Source organism: Saimiri boliviensis, chromosome 19, assembly GCF_048565385.1.
Source record: "Saimiri boliviensis isolate mSaiBol1 chromosome 19, mSaiBol1.pri, whole genome shotgun sequence".
Taxonomy (NCBI): domain Eukaryota; kingdom Metazoa; phylum Chordata; class Mammalia; order Primates; family Cebidae; genus Saimiri; species Saimiri boliviensis.
Window position 1 is genome coordinate 24,798,925 of NC_133467.1, and position 26,140 is coordinate 24,825,064.

Consider the following 26,140-nt stretch of genomic DNA (forward strand, 5'->3'; position numbering starts at 1 on the left):
CGAGGGGGGTTCGTGGGAAGAAATGGGAAAGAAGCGGCCGGGAGGGCGGGCGGACGCGAAGGAAGGGGCGCGGGCGGGGAGGGGCTCCGGGGGCCGCTGGGACCCGGCCGGGCGTGGAGGAGGCGGGGCTCGGGCGCCGCAAAGTTACTTGGCCTGCCCCCGCCCGGGTCCGCGTGCTGGTGGCTGGCCCGCGGGAGGAGCGAAGCGGGGCTCGGCGGGCTGAAACCCGAAACCTCCAGTCCGCGAGCGCGGCCGGGAGGAAGGAAGCGGCGGCGGCGGCGGCGGCCGAGGCGGGGAGGCGGCCGGGCTGGGCCCTGGGCTGCCGCGGCGGCGGCTCCTCGGTGAGCACCCGGCGTGGGGCGCGGGCGCGGGCCCGTGCTGAAAGGGCGGTCGGGATGGAGCCGGGCTGAGCTCATTGTGCGGGGCTGGAGGGCGCCGGGAGCGGGCGGGGAAGGGTCTCCCCGCTCCTGTCTCGGAGGACCGGTCAGGGCTGTCCTCTGGCCGCCCTGTGCCTTGCTTTGGAGAGCTGGAGCTCTTTGTGGGAAGATGTTGGGGGCGCGCTCCTCCGCTGCGGCCTGGGGCTTCTTAGAGGCCCACCCCATTCTGCTGGGTGCAGCCCGCCCCATTTCTCTGGCGCCGCCCGAAGCCCCCTACCCAGTCCGCTGGATGGGAGGGCATCGAGCCGCGCCCCCTGAGACCAAGAGGCTCCACGTCCTGCTCCCGGCAAAGGGTGTGGGGAGAAGCGGTCACGCCCCTCGACTGGAATCCGTGAGGACCAGTGAGCAACCTTCTCCCAGCCGGTACTCAGGGCGCTGTCTCCCGGAGCCGGGGCTGGCGGCGGGTGGCGCGCCCAGAAGTGGCTGGGCGCCGCGGAGTGGGTGGCTCTGCCCCTCTGGTCTGAGGGAGGGAGATTCGACTGGTTTTTGGAAAGGGGAGGACTTGACCAGCCCTCGGAGCCTTCTGGACCAAGCTTAACCCCCGTGCAACCTTTTCACAAAGGCATATGGGATGAGAACGTCTGTTGGATCAGTGGGGTGTCTCCTGTGCTTCCCGGAGGTCTGCTCACCAGTAACCACACAGCTGCTTAACATCGCTTTAGATCACATCTCGGAGGCTATTTTTGCTTGTTATCGTACCTTTCATCCCTTTGCATAGTGCTTTCGAGGGCAGCTCATTTGATCCTCCTCCCTGTGAAGCAGCGAGGAAGTGTGTGGTTTTGGAGGGAAAGAAGCTCAGTTCCTTGATTGTCCAATGGAGACACTGATAACCTCAGGTGATCCTGTCTCAGCGCTAGAGGCAGGGGGAGGATGGCCATCCTTGTGGGCTCCTCCGTGGAGCCAGGCGTGGATTCAACCTGGCCTCTTCTCCCCTAGTGACCTGGACCTCCAGATGAGTTCTGGAGAGCTACCGCTTCGGGGAACAGGCAGGGAATTCCCTTATAATCTATTTCACTGTGGCCACCGAAAGCAAGTGAAAAGAGGCATTTTTCAGGCTCTCAGGGCAGAAAGAAGAGGTGGAAGGGGCCTCAGGTCACAGTGACAGAGGCTCTTCAACTGTAACTGGAGTGCATGGCACCCATTTCTGTCATTTCTTCCGGAGCACCTCTCTTCCGGTCCTCCTCCACACCTGTCTTATTTTATACTTCTCAGGTGCTTACAAGCACTTTCATATACACTTTTTTCGTTCACACAACAGCCTTTTGAAGCTCTACTAGCCCAGTTGATAGGTGAGGAAACTGAGGTTCAGGAGAGATGAAGTACTCTTGCCCAATTAAGCAGCCCAGATTGAACTCAGATCTTTTGCCTCAGTAGTGCTTTTCACGTGGTTTCCTGATGGCACACAGGTGGGTCCTTTAACTCAAGGCTTCTCCCTGCCCTGTAGCTCCACCACGACGTCGAGAATAGAGACCCCTCATTAAGAGGCCTGCTTGGCATTTTGGAACTAAATCCAAGGCCACAACAATATCCACCATTTTCTTTGTGTTGCAGCCTGGTGCACTGGGAGTCCTCTGAGAGGTAAAGGAGCATTGTGTGGTCTGAGGGCTGTGAGCTCACTGTATGGGTTCAGAGGAAGACAGAATGGGCTGAACTGGAACTGACCTAAATGTCAGCAGGAGTAGGTACAGTTCTGTGGTGTAAACTACACTGCCAGCCAGGGCCAGTCAGGAAGCCTGAGTGCAGGAGGCGGGTGGACAGGAGGGCTGGGTGGGGCTGTGTGCTGCGAAACCTGCCTCCACTAAGGGGCAGCTGCAGGTGCGGCAGGGCTCCAGCACGTGATTGCCTGATCTGAGTTTTGGGGGAAGCTGTAAATTTTTAAGGAAAAAAAGCTTCATATATTTTTTAAGATAACTGATTCAAAACTTTTTTTTTTTTCTTTTTTTTTTTTTTTTTTTGAGACGGAGTTTCGCTCTTGTTACCCAGGCTGGAGTGCAATGGCGCGATCTCGGCTCACGGCAACCTCCGCCTCCTGGGTTCAGGCAATTCTCCTGCCTCAGCTTCCTGAGTAGCTGGGATTACAGGCACCTGCCACCATGCCCAGCTAATTTTTTTGTATTTTTAGTAGAGACGGGGTTTCACCATGTTGACCAGGATGGTCTCGATCTCTCGACCTCGTGATCCACCCGCCTTGGCCTCCCAAAGTGCTGGGATTACAGGCTTGAGCCACCGCACCCAGCCTTAACTTTTTTTTTTTTAATGTGCATGCAGTTTAACCAAATTACGTGTGCAGACTGCTTGTGGCCTGCAGACTGCCCGTTTGCATTTTCTGTGTGAGACGTTGGGAAGAACTGAGTGTCGTTCTGAGATGCAGTAAAGCATGACAGCCAGGGAGAAGTGGTGTCTTCTTGCTGTTTTTTTCTATAAGAACAAAAAACATCATAGCTATCAATGCTACCTGGAGTTTGGGGGAGGGATTGACTTTATGACTCCATAGTTTATTCATTCAACCAGTACTCATCTATGGTTCTGTTTCTACACCAAGAGAATAGGTTTACAACTAGTTTTTTGGTTTTTTTTGTTTGTTTGTTTATTTGTTTGTTTTTTCGATGGAGTCTTGCTCTGCTTGCTCTGTTACCGGGTTGGAGTACAATGGCGTGATCTTGGCTTACTGCAACCTCCACCTCCCAGGTTCAAGTGATTCTCCTGCCTCAGCCTCCCAAGTAGCTGGGACTATAGGTGTGCATCACCACACCTGGCTAATTTTTGTAATTTTAGCAGAGATGGCGTTTCACCATGTAGGCCATGATGGTCTCGATCTGTTGTCCTTGTGATCTGCCTGCCTCAGCCTCCTAAAGTGCTAGGACTATAGGTGTGAGCCACTGTGCCGGGCCAAGTTTTCTTTTCTTTTTTTTTTTTTGAGACTAAGTCTCACTCTGTTGCCCAGGCTGGATGCAATGGCACGATCTTGGCTCACTACAACCTCCGCCTCTGGGTTCAAGTGATTCTTCTGTCTTAGCCTCCTGAGTAGCTGGGATTATAGGCATGAGCTTCCACCTCCAGCTAATTTTTTTGTATTTTTAGTAGCGACTGGGTTTCACCATGTTGGTCAAGGCTGGTTTCGAACTCCTGACCTCATGATCCACCACCCGCCCCCCCCTAGCCTCCCAAAGTGCTGGGATTATAGGCTTGAGCCACCTCACCCAGCCACGACCAGTTTTAATCTATCTCCTTGCACATTTTATGTGCTCAGCAGGGGAGAGGACGAGATTCATGGCAAATATTCAGGGAGTGCTGGAGCATAAAGGAAGGAATTTGCAGTTGGCCAGGAGTAAAACTTGAGGAGGTATATTTCAATTTTATTTTGGTTTGTGTTTGTTTTATACTCAAGCAATGGGTGACAGAACACTGTGTTAAGAGCACAATCTGAAGTTCGTCAGCCTACCTCCCAGCCCTGCCCCTTATAAACTTATGACCTTAGGTAAATAATGTAAAGCATTCATGGAATATAGTAATTTTTCACAAATAAGAGCTATAAAATATATTAAAAACACAGTGACATATAGGAAAATAAATTTCCCTCCACCTCTTCTCTATTCCTTTTTCCCACCTTTGAGATAACCACTGTAAATGTGTATCTTTTTAGGTCGTTTTCAATGTGCTTAATATGCTCCCTAATCTGGAAACATAAGTGAATATGTAGTTTATTGATATTATAACACATGATAAAATAGTGTCATTTACATTTCTGACTTTAGGACCAAGCTGAATATATTGAATATACTTGAAAAAATACACAAATGAAGCTGGGCACAGTGGCACACACCTGCAGTCCCAGTTACTTGGTAGGCCAAGGTGGGAGGACTGCTTGAGCCTAAGAGTTCAAGTCCAGTATGGACCACAATGTAGTAAGACCCTGTCTGTTAAAACAAAACAAAACAAAACATAAATGGGGGACATATATAATAATGCTCTGTGGTTTACTTTTTTGATTTAACAATATGACTTAGAAGTCATTCAATAACATATATTGTACTTTATTCTTTTCAATAATAACATAGTATTTTATAGTATCAGTTCCCTATAAATTAAACATTCCCCTATTGATGGACTCTTAGATAGGCTTCCAACTTAATGTAGATTTTCTGTGTACCTTTATGAGTGTACATGTACAATATTTCTGGGTAAAAATTGTTCCTAGATGGGGGATTTGTGGGTCAAAGGAAATGTACATTTTAAGTGGTTATTTAATCAGAGTTCTCTTTATTTATTGAGGTTTGGAAGATTGTGTAAGAAAAGGCACTGAATTATTTACTGTATTTATTTAAGGTCATTTGTTTGAGAATAGCGAATTGGAAAGGTATAGCATTCAAAAGTTATAAAAGGCAACATATCCCTCCCACTCCTCCTTCCTAGCCCTCTTTTTTCTTTTTTGGATATAACTAATTTTACCAGTTTTTGTGCATTCTTTCTGAAATAGCCCATGCACCTACAAGCAAATAAAATGTGGCTTCTGGGCTGGGCACAGTCGCTCATCCCTGGAATCCCAGCGCTTTGGGAGGCAGAGACAGGCAGATCACCTCAGGTCAGGAGTTCAAGACCAGTCTGACCAACGTAGTGAAACCCTGTCTCTTCTAAAAGTACAAAAATTAGCCAAGTGTGGTGGCGGGCGCCTGTAATCCCAGCTACTTGGGAGGCTGAGGCAGGAGGCAAAGGTTGCAGTGAGCCGAGACCACACCATTGCACTCCAGCCTGGGCAACAAGAGTGAATCTCCATCTCAAAAAGCAAACAAACAACAAAAATGACAAACCAAAAATGTACCTCTGTTTTCTCACTTTCAAAAATAAATATAATAGCATATTATATGCCCTGTTCTACATAGAGCATTAAAAATGTTTAACCTAGACCTTTGAGACCATTTTATATAAGTTATTTGCACTTTATTTTTTATTTTATTTTTTTGAGATGGAGTCTCACTCTGTCACCCAGGCTGGAGCGCAGTGGCATGATCTCGGCTCACTGCAGCCTCCACCTCCTGGGTTTAAGTGATTCTCCTGCCTCAGACTTCTGAGTAGCTGGGATTACAGGCATGCGCCACAATGCCTGGCTAATTTTTGTATTATTAGTAGAGATGTGGTTTCACCATATTGGCCAGGCTGCTCTCGAACTCCTGATCTCAGGGGATTTGCCCGCCTTGGCCTCCCAAAGTGCTGGGATTACACACTTGAGCCACTGTGCCCAGCCAGTTATGTGCATTTTAAATGCTTATGTATTCTTCCAAGTTTATCCTAAATCGATTGCTTACACTTTCTCTAATTATGCCATCAAATTCTTTGCCAGTTTTTTTTAACTGAATTGTTTGTAATTTCATCAATTTGTGAGGCTCTTTCTAAATTCTGTACTTTAATTCTTTTCTTGTTAATAAATCAAATATCTTTATGTCTTCTTCCCCAGCTTTGTAGAAGTATTTAATTTTTATGAAGTTAAACCTCTGTCATTTTTCTTTGTTTCCAAGTGTTCTGTCTTCCTTAGGAAGTCCCTTCCTATTTCAAGAGTAAAATTTTCTAAATTTTCTCTTTTCTCCTCATTCTTTCTTTGCTTTTCTTCATTTAAAAATATTTCAAATTTCTTTTTTTCCTGTATTCATTTTCTCTCCTTGTCACTTTAGCCAATCTATATTTTCTTTGATTTTCTAGTAACTTCTTTTTTCTTTTTTTAACCAAGTCTTAAGGATGAGCTCTTCTCCAGGTGGGTGAGGAGGGAGAGACGGCATTCTGGGTAATGAGAACAGTGTGCAGAGCCATGGAGCTGAGAACAACAGTGAGTGTTTGGAGAACTGTGAGCAATTTGGGATGGTCAAGGTGGAGGGTATTTGCAAATGAATAAATTCTGCAGGTGGCAGGGAATAGCCTGAAATGGTCTGGCTTGTGTAGGGGATAATCAGTCTGGCAACAGTTGGGAGGAGAGATTGGTGCTGGGTGACGAGATCGAAGATAAGGAGAGAGAAATGCCTGTTAGTAGTCCAGGGGAAAAATGATGAGGCCCTGAGCTGGGTTAATGGCAGTGAGGATGAAGTTTTCCCTTAGAACGAGTGATGCACTGGATGTCTATGATAGGAAATGGGGGTTTATTGCTTTACACACATTCTCTCATTCAGTGCCGCAGAGTCAGTATGGAAATCCACGGCTCAGACATGTTCATTAATCTACACATGGTGACATAGTCAGAAAGTGCCAATCAGGGCCTATGCCCCATCAGGATTCCCTTAAGGAGTGGTCTAGGATGTCCTAGGTTTCTCTCCTGAGAGATTGGGTGGGTGGTGATGTTTTTATCTAGGGTAGAGAAAAACGTGAAGACTAGCATAGTGGGATGGCAGCAGCAGAGATATGAATTCCATTTTGTGCATGTTATATCTGAGGTGCCTGAGTGTGACATATGGGAGACAACATCTACAAGGTGGGTGGATATGAATCTGGAGCTCCAAGGTTTCTAGGCTATACATGAAGATTTTGGAGTCATCAGTGTTTAAGTGGGCATAGAGAGGGAGCATATAGAGAGAAGAGGTATCAGATAGGACTCTTTCGTTTGCAAGTGGTAGACTATCCAGTTCTAATCTACTTAAGCAAAAAGGAAAGCTATTGGCTTGTGTCATTAAAATGCTTGAGTGTATTTGGCTTCTGGTGTGGGTTCAGGATTCAAGTGATTTTTATCAGGACCCGTTTTCTCACTGCCTCTGGTTTTGGCATTCCTTTATGCTAAGGTCCTGTGTGGTGATCCCTAGCAGCTCTGGCAAGGGAGAAAGCTGCAGGTTCAAATCCAATGTGAAAGGGGAACTATCCTTGTCCCAGCTGTTTTAGCAACACTGTCATTACATCAGAGAAAGTCAGAAGATGCTGACTGGTGGAGGCATAGGTCATGTGGCCACATCCATGAAGCCACATGGATGCGGTGTGTGAAAAGGGTGAATCTCCAGAGGAGCAACTGCTGGAGCAAGGGTAAGAGATGTCGAGGCTGACAGTTAATTTCCTCTGTAGATGAAAAAGGAAGAAATAGTGCCCCAGAGGGCATCCTGGAAAACAGCAGCACTTACAGAGTAGGATGATTATCAGGTAAACATGACTGGTAAGGAACTAAAGGACAGAGAGACGGGAGAGAGCAGCTCAGGGGAGACAAGGGAAGAGAGAGTCTCAAAAAATGAAAGGAGTCAGCAGTGTCAGATGCTGCAGAGAGCTCAAGAAGGGCCCATTGGGTTTGACTAGGATGTTATGGTGACCTTGCGCAAAGCAAAGAGAGTCATTTATTTTGAGCCTGGCTAGGACTACCCTCTGGAAGGTTCCTGCGCCTACCTGTCTTTTGCATCGCCCACCCCAGCCCTGGGTTGGCCAGGTAAGGGCAGAGGTGTAGTGATGGCAGTCAGGAAATTCGTGCTTAGTCAGTAATCAGGTCTGTGACTATAGGTAACTCATTTCAGCCCTTTGGCCTTTCATTTTGTCATCTGTAAAATGATAGACTAGAACGAGTTGCTTTTAAGGCCTCTTTTGGCTCCAAAATGTTGGCGTCTTTAAGGAGATGAGTGAATCTAAACATTTCTTAGCATCTCTGTTACCATAACCCTGGTCCAAGCCTTTGTCTCCACTAGGGCCACAGTGGTGGCCTCCTAACTGGGGTCCCTATCTCCATACTTTGCCTTCTGCAATCCACTCTTCACCTAGCACCAGGCAGAGTGACCTCTTGAAAGCATAAGTCAGTCATAGCTCTCCAGTGGCTTCCTCTCACATGTAGAATCCAATCCCCACTCTTTGTCCAATGCTTTTTGTAATCGGGTCACCGACTGTCTCCAGAGTCTGCTGTTCTCTTCCTCACTCCTCTCCAGCTTTCTTGCTAATCCTTAAACACACCAAGCTCATTCCAGCCTCCGTATCTTTGCAAGGGCTTTTCCGCCTCCTGCCTCTTCCCTTGCATCATTTTCTGGTCTCTGCTCAAATACCATGTCCTTGGAGAGCCTTCCCTGATGATCCACCCCCGACCCAGATACCACTCCCTCTCTACGTACCTTGTTTGATCTTTCTTGACAGCACCTACTACCCAGAATTGTTTCCTACTTTGTAAATTTACTTGTTTACTGACTGTGTCCCCACCTCCAAAAATGTAAGCTTCAGGGTAGGAGAGATTTGAGCATGTCTTGTTCAGGGCTATGCCCCAGCTGTAGAGTCGAGCTGGGCACAAAGCAGGTTTTCAAGCATTGCAAGAGAATGCGAAATGAAAGTGTCTTTGATTCCGTAAAGGGCTCAGGGCCTTAAGATTTGAAGCCCCGCTGCAGGAAGATGCCCCCTCCTAGAACTAATTTTGTGTATTTTGTGTAGCTCAGTGAAGAATGGGAAAACAGGAACATAGGCAGTGTGGGTATCCTGGTGAGGGAGGGAGGGGACAGCCCTGTTCCTGAGGCATCCGTCTCACATATGGCCATCAGAAAAAAATTTCAAAGAAATACCCCTTTCAGCTGTTTAAAAATAATATTCTTAGTTTTAGCAATATGGGCTAGTTTGCCTGGCTCGATGAGGATAATGAATAAAAAATAAGTAAGGGTAAAATCAATTCACATAGTCATCATTGTTTATCTTGTGATAGAAGTAATCATCTCAGTCTTGTTCTCACACAGCTTCCATCTCTTGTCTTCTCAGATCATGTGTATGTTTTTGTTTATGGAAGGGCTTGTTTTATTTTTTCAATCTGTTTATTAAGTACATACAGTAAAAAATAGAATGAGAAGAATGAACCCAAATTGTTCGCATAGAGCAGGATTTCTTAGCCTCAGCACTATTGACATTTTTGACTGGATAATTCTTTGTTATAGGGGGCTGTGTTGTGTATTATAAAATATTTAGCAACATCCTCAGCCTTAGATGCCAATAGCATCCCCCAGGTGTGACAACCAAAAACGTCTCCAGGCATTTCCAGATGTGCAGGATCTGGAGAAGGGGGATTGAGAACCACTGATGTAGGATGGTGGGGTAGGGAGCAGGTTTGCTTGTTATCTAGAGGCTTCTGCTTGGACATTTTCAGACCCTCCCCAGCTAACCTCATTCCCTTCACTGATATCATTTCAGCTATTCTGCTTGAAAATAAAAGATAGGTAATTTCAGGAAAGGGGTTTTGAGCCAAAGGAAGCATGGAATCTCAGTCCCACATTTATAGGTGGAGGTAAATTAAAATTTCATATTTCTCAGTCAACTGCTTACCTGAGTGCCCACAACCTCAGCCTGAGCATCTGTGTGGTCGGTAAAGCAGCTCAGTTCTGGGAAGGGGCATCTTCCTGCAGTGGGGCTTCAAATCTTGAGGCCCTGAGCCTGTTACGGAGTCGAAGACACTTCCATTTTGCATTCTCTTGTAATGTGTCTTTTCTCTCTTCCATTTCATCTCTTCCATATCAACAAATAATTGATATGGTTTGGCTGTGTCCCCATCCAGGTCTCATCTTGAATTGTAACTCCCACAATTCCCATGTGTCATGGGAGGAACCCTGGGTTTGGTGAAGATTCCAAAGCCCTTTTTCTTTCTATTCGACATCACGTTTAAGTGGATGTTAGTGTAGGGGGAATATAAAATATTTGTTTTCTCCACATGCAGAGTGCTGTTGGGAATTCAAAGGGGAAACTGAGGAAGCATTCATAAGCTTTCTGGAAGGGAAAATATCCTCACCTAAAATAAAAACTTGTATTATGGCGGGGTGTGGTGACTCATGCCTCTATTCCCACAGTTTGAGAGGCCATGGTGGGTGGATTGCTTGAGCTCCGGATTTTGAGAACAGCAGAGCAAAACCCCCTCTTTATAAAAACAATCCAAAAATTAGCTGGGTGTGGTGGCACACACCTGTAGTTTCAGCTATTTGAGAGGCTGAGGTGGGAAGGTCACCTGAGCCCAAGAGTTCAAGGCTACAGTGAGCTGTGATCACTCCACTGTGCTCCAGGCTGTGTGACAGAGCAAGACCCTGTGTCAAAAAACAAAACGAAACAATACTTGTATTATGAGAAAACCTGAATGTCTGAAAGGATAACTAAAATATAAAATGCAAACTGTAGACCAGAAGAGATGGTAAGGGTCATTGCAGAGGTAGCATTTTCTGGAAAGGTCTCTTCAGAGTTCTTAAGGTGGTCCAGGGTAGGGAATGGGGACAGGCTTGGTGCCTTCCCCCTCAGCCTCCCAAGTAGCTGGGATTACAGGCATGAGCCACCATGCCCAGCTAATTTTTGTATTTTTTAGTAGAGACAGTTTCACCATGTTGGGCAGTCTGGTCTTGAACTCCTGACCTCATGATCCACTCACCTCGGCCTCCCAAAGTGTGGTGTGAGCCACCGCGCCTGGCCTATATATGTAATTTTTTGAGACAGGGTAAGATAGGGTCTTGCTCTGTTGCCTAGGCTGGGATGCAGTGGTGCAATCATAGCTCACTGCAGCCTTGACCTTCTGGGCAAAAGCCATCCTCCTCCCTCAGCCTCCTTATTAGCTGGGACTACAGGTGTGCACTACCATGACTGGCTAATTCTTTCTTTTTTCTTTTCTCTCTCTCTCTCTCTCTCTCTCTCTCTCTCTCTTTTTTTTTTTTTTTTTTTTAGCAGAGACAAGGTCTTGGTGTGTTTCCCAGGCTGATCTTGAACTCCTGAGCTCAAGCAATTTTCCTGCCTTGTCCTCTCAAAGTGTTGGGATTATAGGCATGAGCCATTATACCTGATCAAGCCAGTACATTTTTGTAGGCACATTTGGTACCCCACATGAAATCAGGGTTCTTGTGATAGAAGAGGAGAATGGGTGTTGGCTGGATAATGAATAATGTCTGCTACTCTTCTGGAGAATAGACAAGAAATGCCTACTGTTTCAAGGTGTCTAGTGTCCCATTGTTCCTGTATTTATTCATAACAATTATTGGATATTTACTCTGTGCCAGGCACTTTTCCAGGTGCTGACCAGAAAATGTACAGACCAAAATTTCCTTGCCCTCATGGAACCTACAGTCTTGTGAAAGAGTAAGACATTAACAAAATAAACAAATAACGACACACACATGTGCTAAGGACGAAAAGTAAAGACGAGAATGGGGCCAGGAAGTGTTGGAGGGGGTATGAAGTATTACATAGTATGGTTGGGGAAGGCTCTGCTGAAAAGGCGTGTTAAGGGTAAGGGCATTCTGGGCATAGGACACAGCATGTGCAAAGCCCCTGAGCTGGAAGCGTGCTTGATGGGTTTGAGGAATAGTGAGGAGGCCAGTGTGTTGGAGTGGAAAGAATAAAAGGTAATTTTTATTATGAGATTGGGGCAGTAATGGAGAGCCAGGCCCTGGAGGGAACTGCATGTCTAGGTAACAACTTCAGGCTTGTTCTGTGTGACATGGGGATCCTTTTAAGGTTTTGAGAAAAGCTGTGACTTGTTTCGATGTCTGTTTTAACAGGCTCACTCTGGTTGCTGTGATGAGAAAAGGGAAAGGGTGGAAGCAGGTAGATTCGTGGGAAGCTGTTTTAATAACCCAGAGAAGATACAGCGTAGCCTGGACCAAAGTGGTGGCAGCAGAGAATAGTAAGACATAGTTGAATTCTGGATACTTTTCAAACCTAGAGCCAATAGATTTGCTAATAGACTTGGTCCGGGACATGAGAGAATGAGGAACCAGGAGTGACTCCGTAGTCTGGGGCCTGCACAACTGGAAGGATGGGGTGGCACACATGGGATGGGGAGAAGCACAGGAAGAGCAGTTTGAGAGGTGAAGGATTCAAATCTGGTTTTGGACATAGGCTGGCGATGCCGGTGGCGTGCGAGTGGAGATTTTGGTTGGAGGTAGAGTCTGGAGCTCCAGGGAGTGTCACTGGCTTCTGCATCTGAGCAGGGGCTCCTGGCACAGTTGCCTGTTGAAGCATCACAGCCACTTTTGGCAGCAGTGCCAAACAGACTTGGAACGGCCTTGGGCAGTTCTGATCTTTTGTGACCCAGCTTCACCTTAGGGATTTGCTGGGATCCCAGTTCCAGCCAGGATGGCCATGAGCCAGTGTCTGTGGAGACTTCCTCAAGCCTGCTCTGGAAAGGCTGAATTTCGCCCTCTCCCACAGAGGGAATGACGTAGTTGAGGCTGGGGCAGCCAGCGGCCTGCCAAAGGAAGGATCCCTGCCTCATATGCAGCTCAAACAGTGATTTCTATGAGGACTTGCTCAATCTTCAGGTTGCTAAAGGTGTCACAGAAAGCTGTGTGGAACTCAGCTGTTTTTTCTTCCCACTTTCTTCTTGGGGCCTGAGACTCTCCCCTGAGTGTCTTTATCATGAGTGCTGCTGGTTGCGTGTGCATAGGAGGCTGACATGGACCTCCGCTGTCTGTGCTGACTGGGAAACATGAAGGAGTGAAGACAGCTTTTAATATAGGTGGTGGAGACCTGGGAGAGAGGCCAGCTGCCCTTTTAAAAAAGTCACTGATAGTCCGTGGTTGAGTCGAGCTTTGCTTAGGACTATGTGTCCCTCACATTTTCCTACACGCCACAACAAAAACTGCAGAGGAGGTTGATTCACAAAAAGTAGGATTCTGTTCGCCATGTCACCTGGGGAGATGTCCCACTTGCTGGGGTGGGTGTAGAATGATTAATGGTTTTATTTAGTGGGCTCAGCCTTGGAAGTCACTGCTGTATTAGTCCCTTGAGAGCAATAATTAATGCCAGACAAGGTCTTAGTTTCCTCATCTGCTACAGGAGGTGGTTAGACTAGGTGTTTTCTAAGGATCTTCGCATCTTTAACAGTGGGTGAGAAGCTGTGAAAATAGCTGGCTTCCTAATTTCGTGACCTTCCAATCCCTGTGGGACAGAGAAGTTAAACAGAAGATGCCCAGATATGGTTTTTTTTTTTCAAACATTTTAAATTATGGTAAAATACATATAATGTAGAATTTACCATCTCTATTACTTTGTACACACACTGCTCTAAAGAAATACCTGAGACTGGGTAATTTATAAAGGAAAGAGGTTTAATTGAATCACAGTTCTGCATGCTGGGGAGGCCTCAGGAAACAAACAATCATGACAGAAGGCAAAGTAGAAGCAAATAAATGCCTTCTTCACAAGGCAGCAGGAGAGAGTGTGCTCAGGGGAGATGGCCACTTTTAAAACCATCGATCTCCTGAGAACTCCCTCACTATCACAAGAACAGCATAAGGGCAGTCGCCTTCCTGATCCAATTGCCTCCCACCAGATCCCTCCCTTGACATGTGGAAATTACAGTTCAAGATGAGATTTGGGTGGGGACATAGAGCCAAACCATATCATTCTTCCCCTGGCCCCTCCCAAATCAGTTTCCTTTTCACATTTCAAAATAAATTATCTCTTCCCAGCAGTCCCCCAAGGCCTTAACTTATTCCAGCATTAACCTAAAAGTCCAAGTCCGAAGTCTCATCTGAGTTGAGACAAGGCAAGTCCCTTCCGCCCATGAGCCTATAAAATCAAAAGCAAGTTAGTTACTTCCAAGATACAGTGGGAGTACTGGCATTGTGTAAATGTTCCCATTCCAAATGGGAGAAGTTGGCTTAAATAAAGGGCCCACAGATCCCATGCAAGGCTGAAACCCAGCTCGGTAGTCATTAAATCTTAAAGCTCCAAAGTCTCCTTTGCCTCCATGTCAAACAGATTAAATCCCGCATTTAAAAGATATAGACTGGCTGAATGTATGTTGCCTACAAGAAACTGACCTCACTTGTAGAGACATACATAGGCTGAAAGTGAAGGTATGGAAAAAGATATTCCACACAAATGGAAACCAAAAGCAAACCGGTCGCAAGGGGTGGGCTCCCACAGCCTTGGGCAGCTCCACCTGTGTGGCTCTTCAGGGTGCAGCCCCGGTGGCTGCTTTCATAGGCTAGTGTTGAGTGCCTGTGGCTTTTTCAGGTGCATGGTGCAAGCTGTGGGTAGATCTATCTTTCTGGGGTCTGGAGGATGGTGGTCCTCTTCTCATATCTTCACTAGGCAGTGCCCCAGTGGGGACTCTGTGTGGGGGCTTCAACCCCACATTTCCCTTCTGAACTGCTCTAGTAGAGTTTCTTTTTTTTTTTTTTTTTTGAGACGGAGTTTCGCTCTTGTTACCCAGGCAGGAGTGCAATGGCGCGATCTCGGCTCACCGCAACCTCCGCCTCCTGGGTTCAGGCAATTCTCCTGCCTCAGCCTCCTGAGTAGCTGGGATTACAGGCACACGCCACCATGCCCAGCTAATTTTTTGTATTTTAAGTAGAGATGGGGTTTCACCATGTTCACCAGGATGGTCTCGATCTCTTGACCTCGTGATCCACCCACCTCAGCCTCCCATAGTGCTGGGATTACAGGCTTGAGCCACCGCGCCCGGCTCTAGTAGAGTTTCTTCATGAGGGTTCTGCCCCTGCAGCAGACTTCTGTCTGGATATTCAGGCATTTCCATACATCCTCTGAAACTTAGGTGGAAGCTCCCAAAACTTATCTCTTGTCTTCTGCACACCTACAGGCCGAACACTATGTGGAAGCTGCCAAGGCTTGGGGCTTGGACCCACTGAAATAATGTGAGAACTCCCTCACTATCACAAGAACAGCATGGGGAAACCACCCCCATGATCTGATCACCTCCCACCAGGTCCCTCCCTAGACATGTGGAGATTACAGTTTGAGGCCAGGTACAGTGGCTCACACCTATAATCCCAGCATTTTGGGAGGCCGAGACGGGTGGATCACAAGGTCAAGAGATCGAGACCATCCTGGTCAACATGGTGAAACCCCGTCTCTACTAAAAATACAAAAATTAGCTGGGCATGGTGGCACACACCTGTAGTCCCAGCTACTTGGGAGGCTGAGGCAGGAGAATTACTTGAACCCAGGAGGCGGAGGTTGCGGTGAACCGAGATCGCGCCATTGCACTCCAGCCTGGGTAACGAGCGAAACTCTGTCTCAGAAAAAAACAAAAAAACAATTTGAGATGATATTTGCATGGGGACACAGAGCCAAGAAATATCACCATCTTAACCATTTTTAAGTGCACAGTTGAGTGGTATTAAGTACATTCATATTGTCATGCAGGCATCACCACCACCCATCTGCAGAAGTCTCCAGCTTGCAGAAACCCTATACCCATTAAACTGTAACTCCCCACGCTGCCCTCCTTCCAGCTCCTGGCAACCGCCATTCTACTTTGTCCTTCTGATTTTGACTACTCTAAGTACCTCATGTAAATAGAATCATAAAATACTTGTCTTTTTGTGACTGGCTTATTTTACTTAGCTTATGTCCCAAAGGTTCTTCCATGTTACAGCAAATGCCAGAATTTCCTTCCTTTTCTAAGGCTGAATAATATGTATGCATGTATCTATGTATATACTACAGTTTGCTTATCCATTCAGCCCTTGATGGAGATTTGAGTTGCTTCTACATTTTAGCTATTACAAATAATGCTGCTATGAACATTGGTGTATAAATATTTCTTTGAGACCTTGCTTTCAGTTCTTTTTAGTATATACACAGAAATAGAATTGCGGGATCACATGGTAATTCTATGTTTAGTTTTTTCAGGAACTCCCATACTATTTTCCACAGTGGCTGTACCATTTTATGTTCCCGGCAACAATGTAAGAGGGTTGCAATTTGTTTGCATCCTCACCGTTTTCTTTTTCTTTTTGATAATAGCCATCCCAAGGGGTATGAAGGTGATACCTCATTGTGATTTTTATTTGCATTTACCTAAATCATTAGTGATATTGAGCATCTTTTCATGTGTTTATTGGCCATTTGCTTGTATTCTTTGGAAAAATGTCTATTCAGGTCCTTTGCCTATTGAAAAAAATTTTTTTTTTTTTTTTTTTTGAGACGGAGTTTCGCTCTTGTTACCCAGGCTGGAGTGCAATGGCGCGATCTCGGCTCACCGCAACCTCCGCCTCCTGGGTTCAGGCAATTCTCCTGCCTCAGCCTCCTGAGTAGCTGGGATTACAGGCACGTGCCACCATGCCCAGCTAATTTTTTTTTTGTATCTTTAGTAGAGACGGGGTTTCACCATGTTGACCAGGATGGTCTCGATCTCTTGACCTCATGATCCACCCGCCTCAGCCTCCCAAAGTGCTGGGATTACAGGCTTGAGCCACCGCGCCCGGCTATTAAAAAATTTTTATTAACACTTTTTCTTTTTTTTTTTTTTTTTTTTTTTTGAGATGGAGTTTTGCTCTTGTTACCCAGGCTGGAGTGCAATGGCACAATCTCGGCTCACCGCAACCTCCGCCTCCTGGGTTCAGCCTCCTGAGTAGCTGGGATTACAGGCAGGCGCCACCATGCCCAGCTAATGTTTTGTATTTTTAGTAGAGACGGGGTTTCACCATGTTGACCAGGAATGGTCTCGATCTCTTGACCTCATGATCTACCCGCCTTGGCCTCCCAAAGTCCTGGGATTACAGGCTTGAGCCACTGTGCCCGGCCAACACTTTTTTTTTGAGACAGAATTTCACTCTTGTTGCCCAGGCTGGAGTGCAATGGTGCGATCTCGGCTCACTGCAGCCACCACCTCCGGGTTCAAGTGATTCTCCTGCCTCAGCCTCCCAAGTAGAGCAAATTTTCTATTTGTATAGATTTAAGGAGTACAAGTGCAGTTTTGTTACATGAATATATTGCACAGTGGTGAAGTCAGGGCTTTTAGAGTATCCGTCACTGGAATAACGTACATTGTAGCCGTTATTTCTCTTCATCTACTCCCCTTCCTAACCCTCACCCTCCTGAGTCTCCATCGTCTACCACTCTACACTCTACGCCACTTCTACCCTCTATATCCATGTGTATACATTATTTAGTGTCCATTTACGTGGTGTTTGTCTTTCTGTGCCTGAGTTGCTTCACCTAATGTAACCCTTTGCTTATTTTTGTATTGGATTGTTTGTTTTTCTTGTTGAGTTTTAGGAGTCCTCTATATATTCTGGATATTTATCCTTTATCAGATATATAATTTGCAAACATTTTCTCCCAATCTGTGGGTTGTTGTGTTTTTACTCTGTTGATAGTGTCTTTGGATGCACAAAATTTTAAAATCTTCATGAAGTCCAGTTTGTCTATTTTGTTTTATGTTGCCTGTCCCTCTGGTATCATCTATAAGAAGTCACTGCTAAATCCAGGGTCATCTGTGACTTCCTATATTGTCTTGTTTTTTCTAAGTCTTAATCTCTCCTCTAACCCACTTATTTGTTTCTTTCTGTTTTTAAATAAAATTATAAGCCCAATAGATCAATAAAATAGACTTACTACCTCTTCATTCATTCCACAAACAGGGAGAGTCTTTCAAATAAGCAAAAGCAGAGTGGAAATGGGAGAGCACAGCACAGCTGGCTGCAGCAGAGGGCCTGGGAAGGGGCTGGAGGCGAGGGGTCTGCAACGCCATGAGGATCTACCTTGTAGCATCTCATCTGCTGTGGCGAATGGATGAAATGAAGATAAACAGTAGACTCACGGCATATGACCAAGTTATAGGGCTAATACCTACTGTTCTCTTGAACTAGTCACTTAACCTTTATGAGCCTCAGTTTTCCCATTTTATTTATTTAACGAACACGTAGCACTAAGCACTGTTCTAAGCAAAGTATAAATATTAACTCATTGACTCCTAACACCCATCCTATGAGGTAGATACTCCTATTATCCATTTTAAAAATGGGGAAACTGATTCTGGGAGAGGTTAAATAACATGTCACGACCACAGAGGCAGTAAGTAGCGGAGCTGGGATTTTGAACCCAGGCTTTCTAGTTCCAGAGCTCATGTTCTTAACCATTATGTTATGCTGCCTCTTTAAAAAGGGGAAGAAGTCATCCTACCTCTAAAAGTTATTCAGAAAATCAAATGATGTGTGTAATAGTATGTCATATGTTGCACTGTGTTTTGCAAATACTGATCATTGTTAGTTAATAATTAAGCAACGCTCTGGAAATAGATGAAATTCTCAAGGAATCTAATAGGAAGAAAGGAATGGATTAAGGATTGAGCCTTAGGAATGTCTCTGCCCAGAATCCAAGAGCTTGGATTTGGAAGAATATTTGATAGACTCACTGCTGATGCCCTTGTGGACAGGGTTGCAGTCAGCTGCAGAAGCTGGAGAAGCTGGAGAAGAACCCCAAACTGCAGACTTCCAGTGGCACTTGCAGAAGGATGTTGTGAGGGACAGTGAGGTGCTCAAGCTGATCCTGAACGTGTGGGGAGCACCAAAGCCAGCTCTCTCCCGTTGGCAAATTCAGAATTCAGAAGTCTGTAAGGCCATCTGGGGTTCTGACTCTAGCTTCTCTGCCTCTCCCTGGAACATTTTCCTAAGCAGACCAGAGCTCAGACCTGCTGCACGTGAGAGGTTTTGACAAAAAATATTACTAGATTTGTGGTACCCTAATGGGGAGAGGGGCAAAGCACTGGGGCATTGCAACAGACTCGGTTGGCTGTGTGGGTACACACCTCTGGGGTTGCAGAGGCCACGTACCTGTGCCTGCCATCTATGGGGCAACTTTCAGGTGGGTGCCAGGAAAGGATGGAGGAAGTGCAGGAGGGAGGCTTTGCACCTGGCTGTTTACACACACGCGTGGACACCCAGGGAGCCTGTGATCTCTTTCTGCCTCTCAACGAGCTATGTGGCCTGGTTTGTAGTTGGGATGAGAGTAGTGGTTCCCTTTCTTTATCTCAGTCACAAGGTGGTTATTAGAACCTTCTTCCCAACCCTACCCCCACCACACACCGTGCCCGTTAGTGACTGAGGTGTGTAAAGTGCTTTGAGGTGCTGAGATAAAGGGGCCCTGAGAGTATGGCCAATGAGCAGCATGGCGATTTCACCTGGGCTTGTTGGAAGTGGTGTTTAGGAACATTTCCTCACCTGGAGGATTGTTTATTTGAGCAGCTTTTTACCCACCTGTTTGCACTTGATTTCTTTAGAAGAGGCAGCTGGAGGTCCCAGCCCTTCAGGCTGGTCAGCTCTTCGTAAGAATTGATGGATTCAGAGAGTGGAAATGGAGTAATGGAGTGGTGCATTCTGCTCTAAAGAAGCCTGTGGAGGAGGAAATGAAACATTGCCTCACTCAGGCAGATTTAAGGATATCAAAAGAGACCTTTGTGATCAAAGAAACTAGGCCGGGCGCGGTGGCTCACACCTGTAATCCCAGCACTTTGGGAGGCCCAGGCGGGTGGATCACGAGGTCAAGAGATCGAGACCATCCTGGTCAACATGGTGAAACCCCGTCTCTACTAAAAATACAAAAACTTAGCTGGCATGGTGGCGCATGGCTGTAATCCCAGCTACTCAGGAGACTGAGGCAGGAGAATTGCCTGAACCCAGGAGGTAGAGGTTGCGGTGAGCTGAGACCACGCCATTGCACTCCAGCCTGGGTAACAAGAGCAAAAAAACTCCATCTCAAAAAAAAAAAAAAGAAAAGAAAAAATAAACTATTTTCTCTAGAGCAGAATTCTGGAGAGGACAGGTGTGTCTCGCCTTATCCAGGAGACCCTCATTAGAGAGGGGTCAGGACCCACCTTCTTCTGACCACCACACTCTACCCCTAACCCCGGGGCTGTGATTTGCAGGCTCTCAGGCTGTCCCCATATATGAGGGTCATTGTGGAGATGGGGGAGGTCTCCCTTTCCTTGCAGTGGCTTGCAGTCCCTGAACTGGGACATAGATCTTCTGATCCTAAAGGGACTGCACTCTGGCAGTGAAGAGTTTTTCAATGCCTCAATATGAGGAAAGTCTACTTCCTAGGTCCCAGAAGCCCGTGGCAAGAAGAGGTGGAAAGGGAGGCTGAGGCAGGCCGCGCTGTGCTTGTAGAGCTGGCCTAAACTTGACAAAGGGAAGGCTCCTGGTACCAGTGTCCGAAGAGGTGGAGTCTTGCCATGTGGCTTGTAGATCATGATATATCAGAATATTAGTCAGGATTCTGTAAGTTGCAAGTGATAGAAACCCAGCAAAAGTAGTGTAAGGGAAGGAAAAACGTAACTGGTTTATGTAACTAGAAGACGACTCGGAATCTCAAATGCTTTCATCAGCATTTGTGGGTGACTTCACCTGTGTCCTCCCCACCTATCCACCCCCTTGCCCTGTACGATCGTCCTCTGCTAGTGTCAAAGACGGCCAGCTGCTGCCACCCTGGCTCACACTTTATCACGCTGCCAGCCCTGTGGTAAGCTAGCCTGTCCTCCAACGTTTCCAGCCAAAATCCTGGGCCTAGGGTCACGTGAGCATCCTTAGCCCAATCACTGAGACTGTCTAGCCCCGCCTAGATCAAACACTGATGCTTACGGCTGCAGGTGATGATGGCTTCCCCCAAATCACATGGCCTAAAAATTAAAAGAGGGTAGGCCAGAAATAAATGAAGGGTCATTTCCCAAAGTGAAATCAGGTTAAACTCTTCAAATAGTAGCACCAGCGTGCAGTGAAGTGTTACTGTGCACCAGATGCTGCTCCAGGCACTTTATACAAAAGAACTCAGTCCTCACACTAACTCTAGAAGGAAGATGATACTCATTTTATACACAGGGACACAGAAGGCAACCCATCTTCAAACCCAGACAGTTGGCTTCAGCATCTGTGCTTTTTTTTTTTTTTTTTTGAGACAGAGTCTGTCACCCAGACAGATGGTCACCCAGACAGATGGTCACGATCTCAGCTCCTGGGTTCAAGCGATTCTCCTGCCTCAGCCTCCTGAGTAGCTGGGATTACAGGTGTGTGCCACCCTGCCCAGCTAATTTTTGTATTTTTGGTAGAGGTGGGGTTTCACCATGTTGGCCAGGTGGGTCTCGAACTCCTGACCTCAAGTGATCGACCTGCCTCAGCCTCCCAAAAGTGCTAGGATCACAGGTGTGAGCCACCGTGCCTGGCCGGCATCTGTGCTCTTAACCACCAGGCCACACAGTCTTTCTGACAAGTACAGGGCAGCAGTAATATGAGCAGGAAGAAATTTCCACCTTAAGTCAATCAAAGTGAAAGAGTTTTAGGTAAAAATATGAAACCACAAAATTATCCAGATTTACACAAATAATAGAAAGAACCTGGTTTTACATTATAGTAATTCTGTTCTTGCAGCTCAAGGCATTTCTGGAATTATTTCTTGGATATTACCATGGAAAACAGTTTATAAAACACAACAGATACCTGTCTCAATATTCTAGTGTTGCCTTGTTTTTAATTTTTGTTTTTTAACTTTTAAGTTCAGTGTTACATGTGCAGGTTTGTTATATAGGTAAACTCATGTCACAGGGGTTTGTTGTATGATTATTTTTTCACCCAGTTACTAAGTCTAGTACTCATTGGTTATTTTTTCTGCTCCTCTCCCTCCTCCTACTCTCTACTCTCAAGGAGGCCTTAGTGTCTGTTGTTTCTCTGTGTCCATGTGTTCTCATCATTTAACTCCCACTTATAAGTGAAAACATGTGCTATTTGGTTTTCTGTTTCTGCATTAGTTTGGTAAGGATAATGGCCTCAAGCTCCATCCTTGTCCCTACAAAGACATATCTCGTTCTTTTTTATAGCTACATAGTATACCATGTTTCATAAAAGGACCATTTTTTCTTTTTCCAGTCTATCATTGATGGGCACTTGGACTGATTACAAAATGGTTAATATCATTTTAATGACTTGAGTGATAAGATTTGGCTTTGACTGACCTGAGGCCGTTACCAGTAGGCTAATCAGGCAAAGGATTTACTATCTCTGGAAATGCACAAGACTAAGACAGTTCCCAAAGAGGAGTGACCACAACACGTGAGCTGTGGTGGCAGGGATGAGTCAGTGATCAACTTCCCCGATGACCTGTCTGAGAGGGATAGTTCTCTTTCTCGGGGATAATTTCTGATGGGCTTATTAAAACCTTTTTTTAGATGTTTCTTGGAGAAGCAGTGCAAGGTGATTTATTTGGTCAGGGCAGGATGTAGTGAGTGTGGGAGTTCTGAAACACCTTTGTGTCTGGCAGCAGTGCAGCCCCAGAGAGTGGAAATGTGAGTCACACTTGAGCTCGCTTCCATTCAATGGGCCCTGGCTTGTTGGGCCCTGGGTAAGCTGGCTGCCTGCCAGGAAGCCTCCTCTGGCTGGGGCATTCCAAACCCCTTCTCTTGTTCTTTAAAGATACACCCTGAGGGATTTGCTGGGGCTTGCGCCTTCCCTACTCCAGATCTCGTGGCAGAGACTGGGATTTTGGATTTCACTGGGTGGGCAGCTCTTAGGCCCACTTTCCCCCTCTGTCTCCTTGGGAAGGTTGGACCAGAAGGCCTCAAAGACTGCAGCCAACTCTGGGCTCTCCGATACTGAGGTCACTGACGTGCTTGCTAAGATGGAGTCTTGCTCTGTCGCCCAGACTGTAGTGCTGTGGTGCCATCTCAGCTCACTGCAACCTCTACCTCCTGGGTTCCAGTGATCCTCCTGCCTCAGTCTCCTGAGTAGCTGGTATTACAGGCATCCATCACCACTCCTGGCTAATTTTTGTATTTTTAATAGAGACAGAGTTTCACCATGTTGGCCAGGCTGGTCTCGAACTCCTGACCTCAAGTGATCTGCCTACTCGGCTTCCCAAAGTGCTGGAATTACAGGCATGAGCCACTGTGCCAGGCCTATATTTTATTTTTTATTGCTCTTATTTAGATTTATCTACGTATTTACCAAATTTTTTTCTAACAGTTGATTCTTGTACCCTACCCCTCATCTCTGGATTCAGTTTCCTTCTTCATGAAATGTATCCTTAACCAGATCACTCGAGAGTCGTCATTTGTAACCATTCAGGTTTTGTTCACCCCAAAGGTATATTTACCCTCTCTTGAATGATATGGAGCTTTAGGGCAAAGGTTCTTTTTCTTACATTATTCCACTACTTTCTGGCCTCTTTTTTTACTTTTGCTATTGAAGAGTCTTACTGTTTATCTAATTGTTACTCTATAGGAAAAATTGCTTTTTGCATTTCTCTGTATGTTGGTGTTTTCATTTTTTATTATGCTGTGTTTTGGTATAGGCTTTTCACAAATTTGTTTTCAGAACTTGATATGCTTTTTCAATTTGAGGACTCATGAGTTTCTTTAATCCTAGAAAATGTTCAGTCATACCTCTCTATTCTTGTTAACCTAGTAGGTTGGATACGTGTGACTCAAGTAACAGAAACCCAACTCAAAATAGCTTTAAAAACAATTTTTAAGCTCGTATTGCTTCACATAACAAAAAGCCAGGAGTAAACTGACTTCAGGATTTATTAATTTATTAGCCCAAGGATCAGCCTTTCTTTTCGGCCATGCTCAGCATGTTGGCTTTGAAGCCCTCATGGTCTCAAGATGGCTGCCACAGCTCCAGGCTCCCTTACTGTCTTTGCCACCAGGGTCATTAGAGAGATTTATCTTCGTTGTGTCTTTGTGAGATCAAAGCAGCTTTACCCAAAAATCTTCCCCCTTCCCCTCATCAAAGACTTTACCTCCTGCCTAACTACAGGCGGAGACTGCCAAAGCTGCAAGAAGAAAGGGAACACAGTGATTAGTTCAGACCAACCAGGATCTGTATTCCAGAACTAGGGATAAGATCAGCCTTCTCGGGGCACTTGGAGGAGGATTAGACGCCTGAACAAAGTTAGAGGTCTGCCAGTGAGAACAAACTAAGAATGGCTGCTGGGTAAGCACCCAGCAGTGTCTGCTCCTTTAATTCTCTCTGCCCTTCTATTGGACATATGTTGGATTTTCTTAGCTGTTCTTCCAGTATTTTGACTTGTATTTTGACTTTTGTCTCATAGTTTTAATTTCTTAATTTTTCTGACTGCATTCTGAGTAATTTCCTTGGACCTCTTCTAGGAACCATCTTTCAGTTAACCGTCTTTCTCTTTATCTATATTTGCTGTTTAACATACCCATTACTTGTAATTTTTATGACTAAAACTTTAATTTCTAGGAGTTCTATTTGGTTCTTTTTTACAACTGCGTTTGTTGTTGTTGTTGTTGTTGTTATTGTTTTATGATATCTTGTTCTTTCATTATGATTTCTGGTTCTTTTTCTTTCCTTTCTTTCTTTCCTTCCTTCCTTCCTTTTCTTTCTTTTCTTTCCTTTCTTTCTTTCTTGCTTTCTTGCTTTTTTGCTTTCTTTCTTGCTTTCTTTCTTTCTTGCTTGCTTTCTTGCTTTCTTTCTTGCTTTCTTTCTTGCTTGCTTGCTTTCTTTCTTTTCTTTCTTTCTTTCTTTCTTCTTGATGGAGTTTCACTCTTGTCACCCAGGCTGGAGTATACTGGCATGATCTCAGCTCACTCAACCTCCGCCTCCTGGGTTCAAGCAATTCTCCTGCCTAAGCCTCCTGAGTAGCTGGGATTACAGGTGCCCACCACCACATCCAGCTAATATTTGTGTTTTTAGCAGAGATGAGGTTTCATCATGTTAGCTAGGCTGGTCTCGAACTCCTGACCTTAGGTGATCCACCTGCCTTGGCCTCCCAAAGTGCTGGGATTACAGGCATGAGCCACTGTGCCTGGCTTCTAGGCATACCTAGAAAGTATACTCATAGCACAAAGCTGGAGTAACAAATATGTTGCATAACTAAATCAAAATTTAGAATATTTTGGCAGCCTGGAAATATGGGCCTAAATACGTAAAGGGAAATTTAGTAGAAATAACGTTTTATACTTAGGCTTAAAAACATTAATTCCATACGTTCAAAATTAGGGACATCTGCCTTCATAGAAATTCATGTATGTATAAACTTTGGGGTTTAGTTGATCACACACTTATATAAGCCCAAGAGAATTAGCTTGTTGCTATAAGAAAAATTTTTGAGACAGGGTCTCGGACTGTCCCCCAAGTTAGAGCTCATTGACACAAACAACTCACTGCAGCCTCGAACTCTGGGTTCAAGGGATCCTCCCACCTCAGCCTGCCAAGTAGCTGGGAGTACAGGCACGAACCACCATTCCCAGATAATTTTCTTTGTATTTTTCTGTAGAGACAGGGTTTCGCCATGTTTCCTGGGCTGGTTCTCGAACTCCTGAGCTCAAGCAATCTGCCTGCATGGGCCTCCCAAAGTGCTGGGATTACCAATGTGAGCCACCGTGCACTCTGCCTCCAGAAAATGTATTTTTAGAATGAATAGTGGAAAGAGATTATTCTGATCATGGAGAAAATTGCCCTTTTGGACTTGACATCTAGAATGGTGTGTTCAGTTTTGGGGACCCACATCAAGAGGGTCATAGACCTCTGAGAGCAAGTACAAAGCAGGGAAGCTAAGTTAGTGAAGGGTCTGGAAACCACCATACTATAAGGGAAACTTTTTCACTGGCACTTAAGACTGCTGGTGAGGGGAAGGGCTGCCTTATTAACCTGCACACTCCCTCTGGACAAAGAATGTTTGAGTAGAGGCCACAGACCTACCATGAGGGTTGTGGGGATGACCCCGCTGCTGTGTGTAGGCAGATTAGGCACCAGAGTTTTTGTCTTGATCATGGAGAACAATCGTTCCTTTCTTTTTGGTGTGTTCTGTGTGCAGAGAATGAGAGCAGGTGGGGACAGTGATCTGTGGGTTTTTTGGCTCACTGAAGTATATGAAGAGTGCTGGAGAAACATTGGTCTGTAGGATTGAATGTGAACATGTGTCAGCCTGGAGATTTAGCCAACGATCCCAGCCAGTCTCCCGAGAGCAGGGACGGCACCTTATAGACAGTGATGCCTGGGCCGAGACCTCAAATGGTGCCTCCACTTCCCCATTTACAGTTGTGATTCCCCTCC

At 45.7% G+C, this 26,140-nt stretch overlaps 1 protein-coding gene across 4 annotated transcripts in view; it reads left to right on the forward strand.

The window, feature by feature from the left end:
• Positions 1-26,140, forward strand: part of GPR161 (G protein-coupled receptor 161) — a 77,989-nt gene that overhangs the window by 23,873 nt on the left and 27,976 nt on the right. The window contains exon 1 of one of the 4 annotated variants that reach the window (XM_039460021.2): positions 239-341. The exons of the other annotated variants lie outside the window; for them this stretch is intronic. The gene's annotated coding sequence lies outside the window, so the exon portion shown is untranslated. Of the gene's footprint in view, positions 1-238; positions 342-26,140 lie in introns of those variants that run through there. 4 annotated transcript variants of the gene reach the window in all.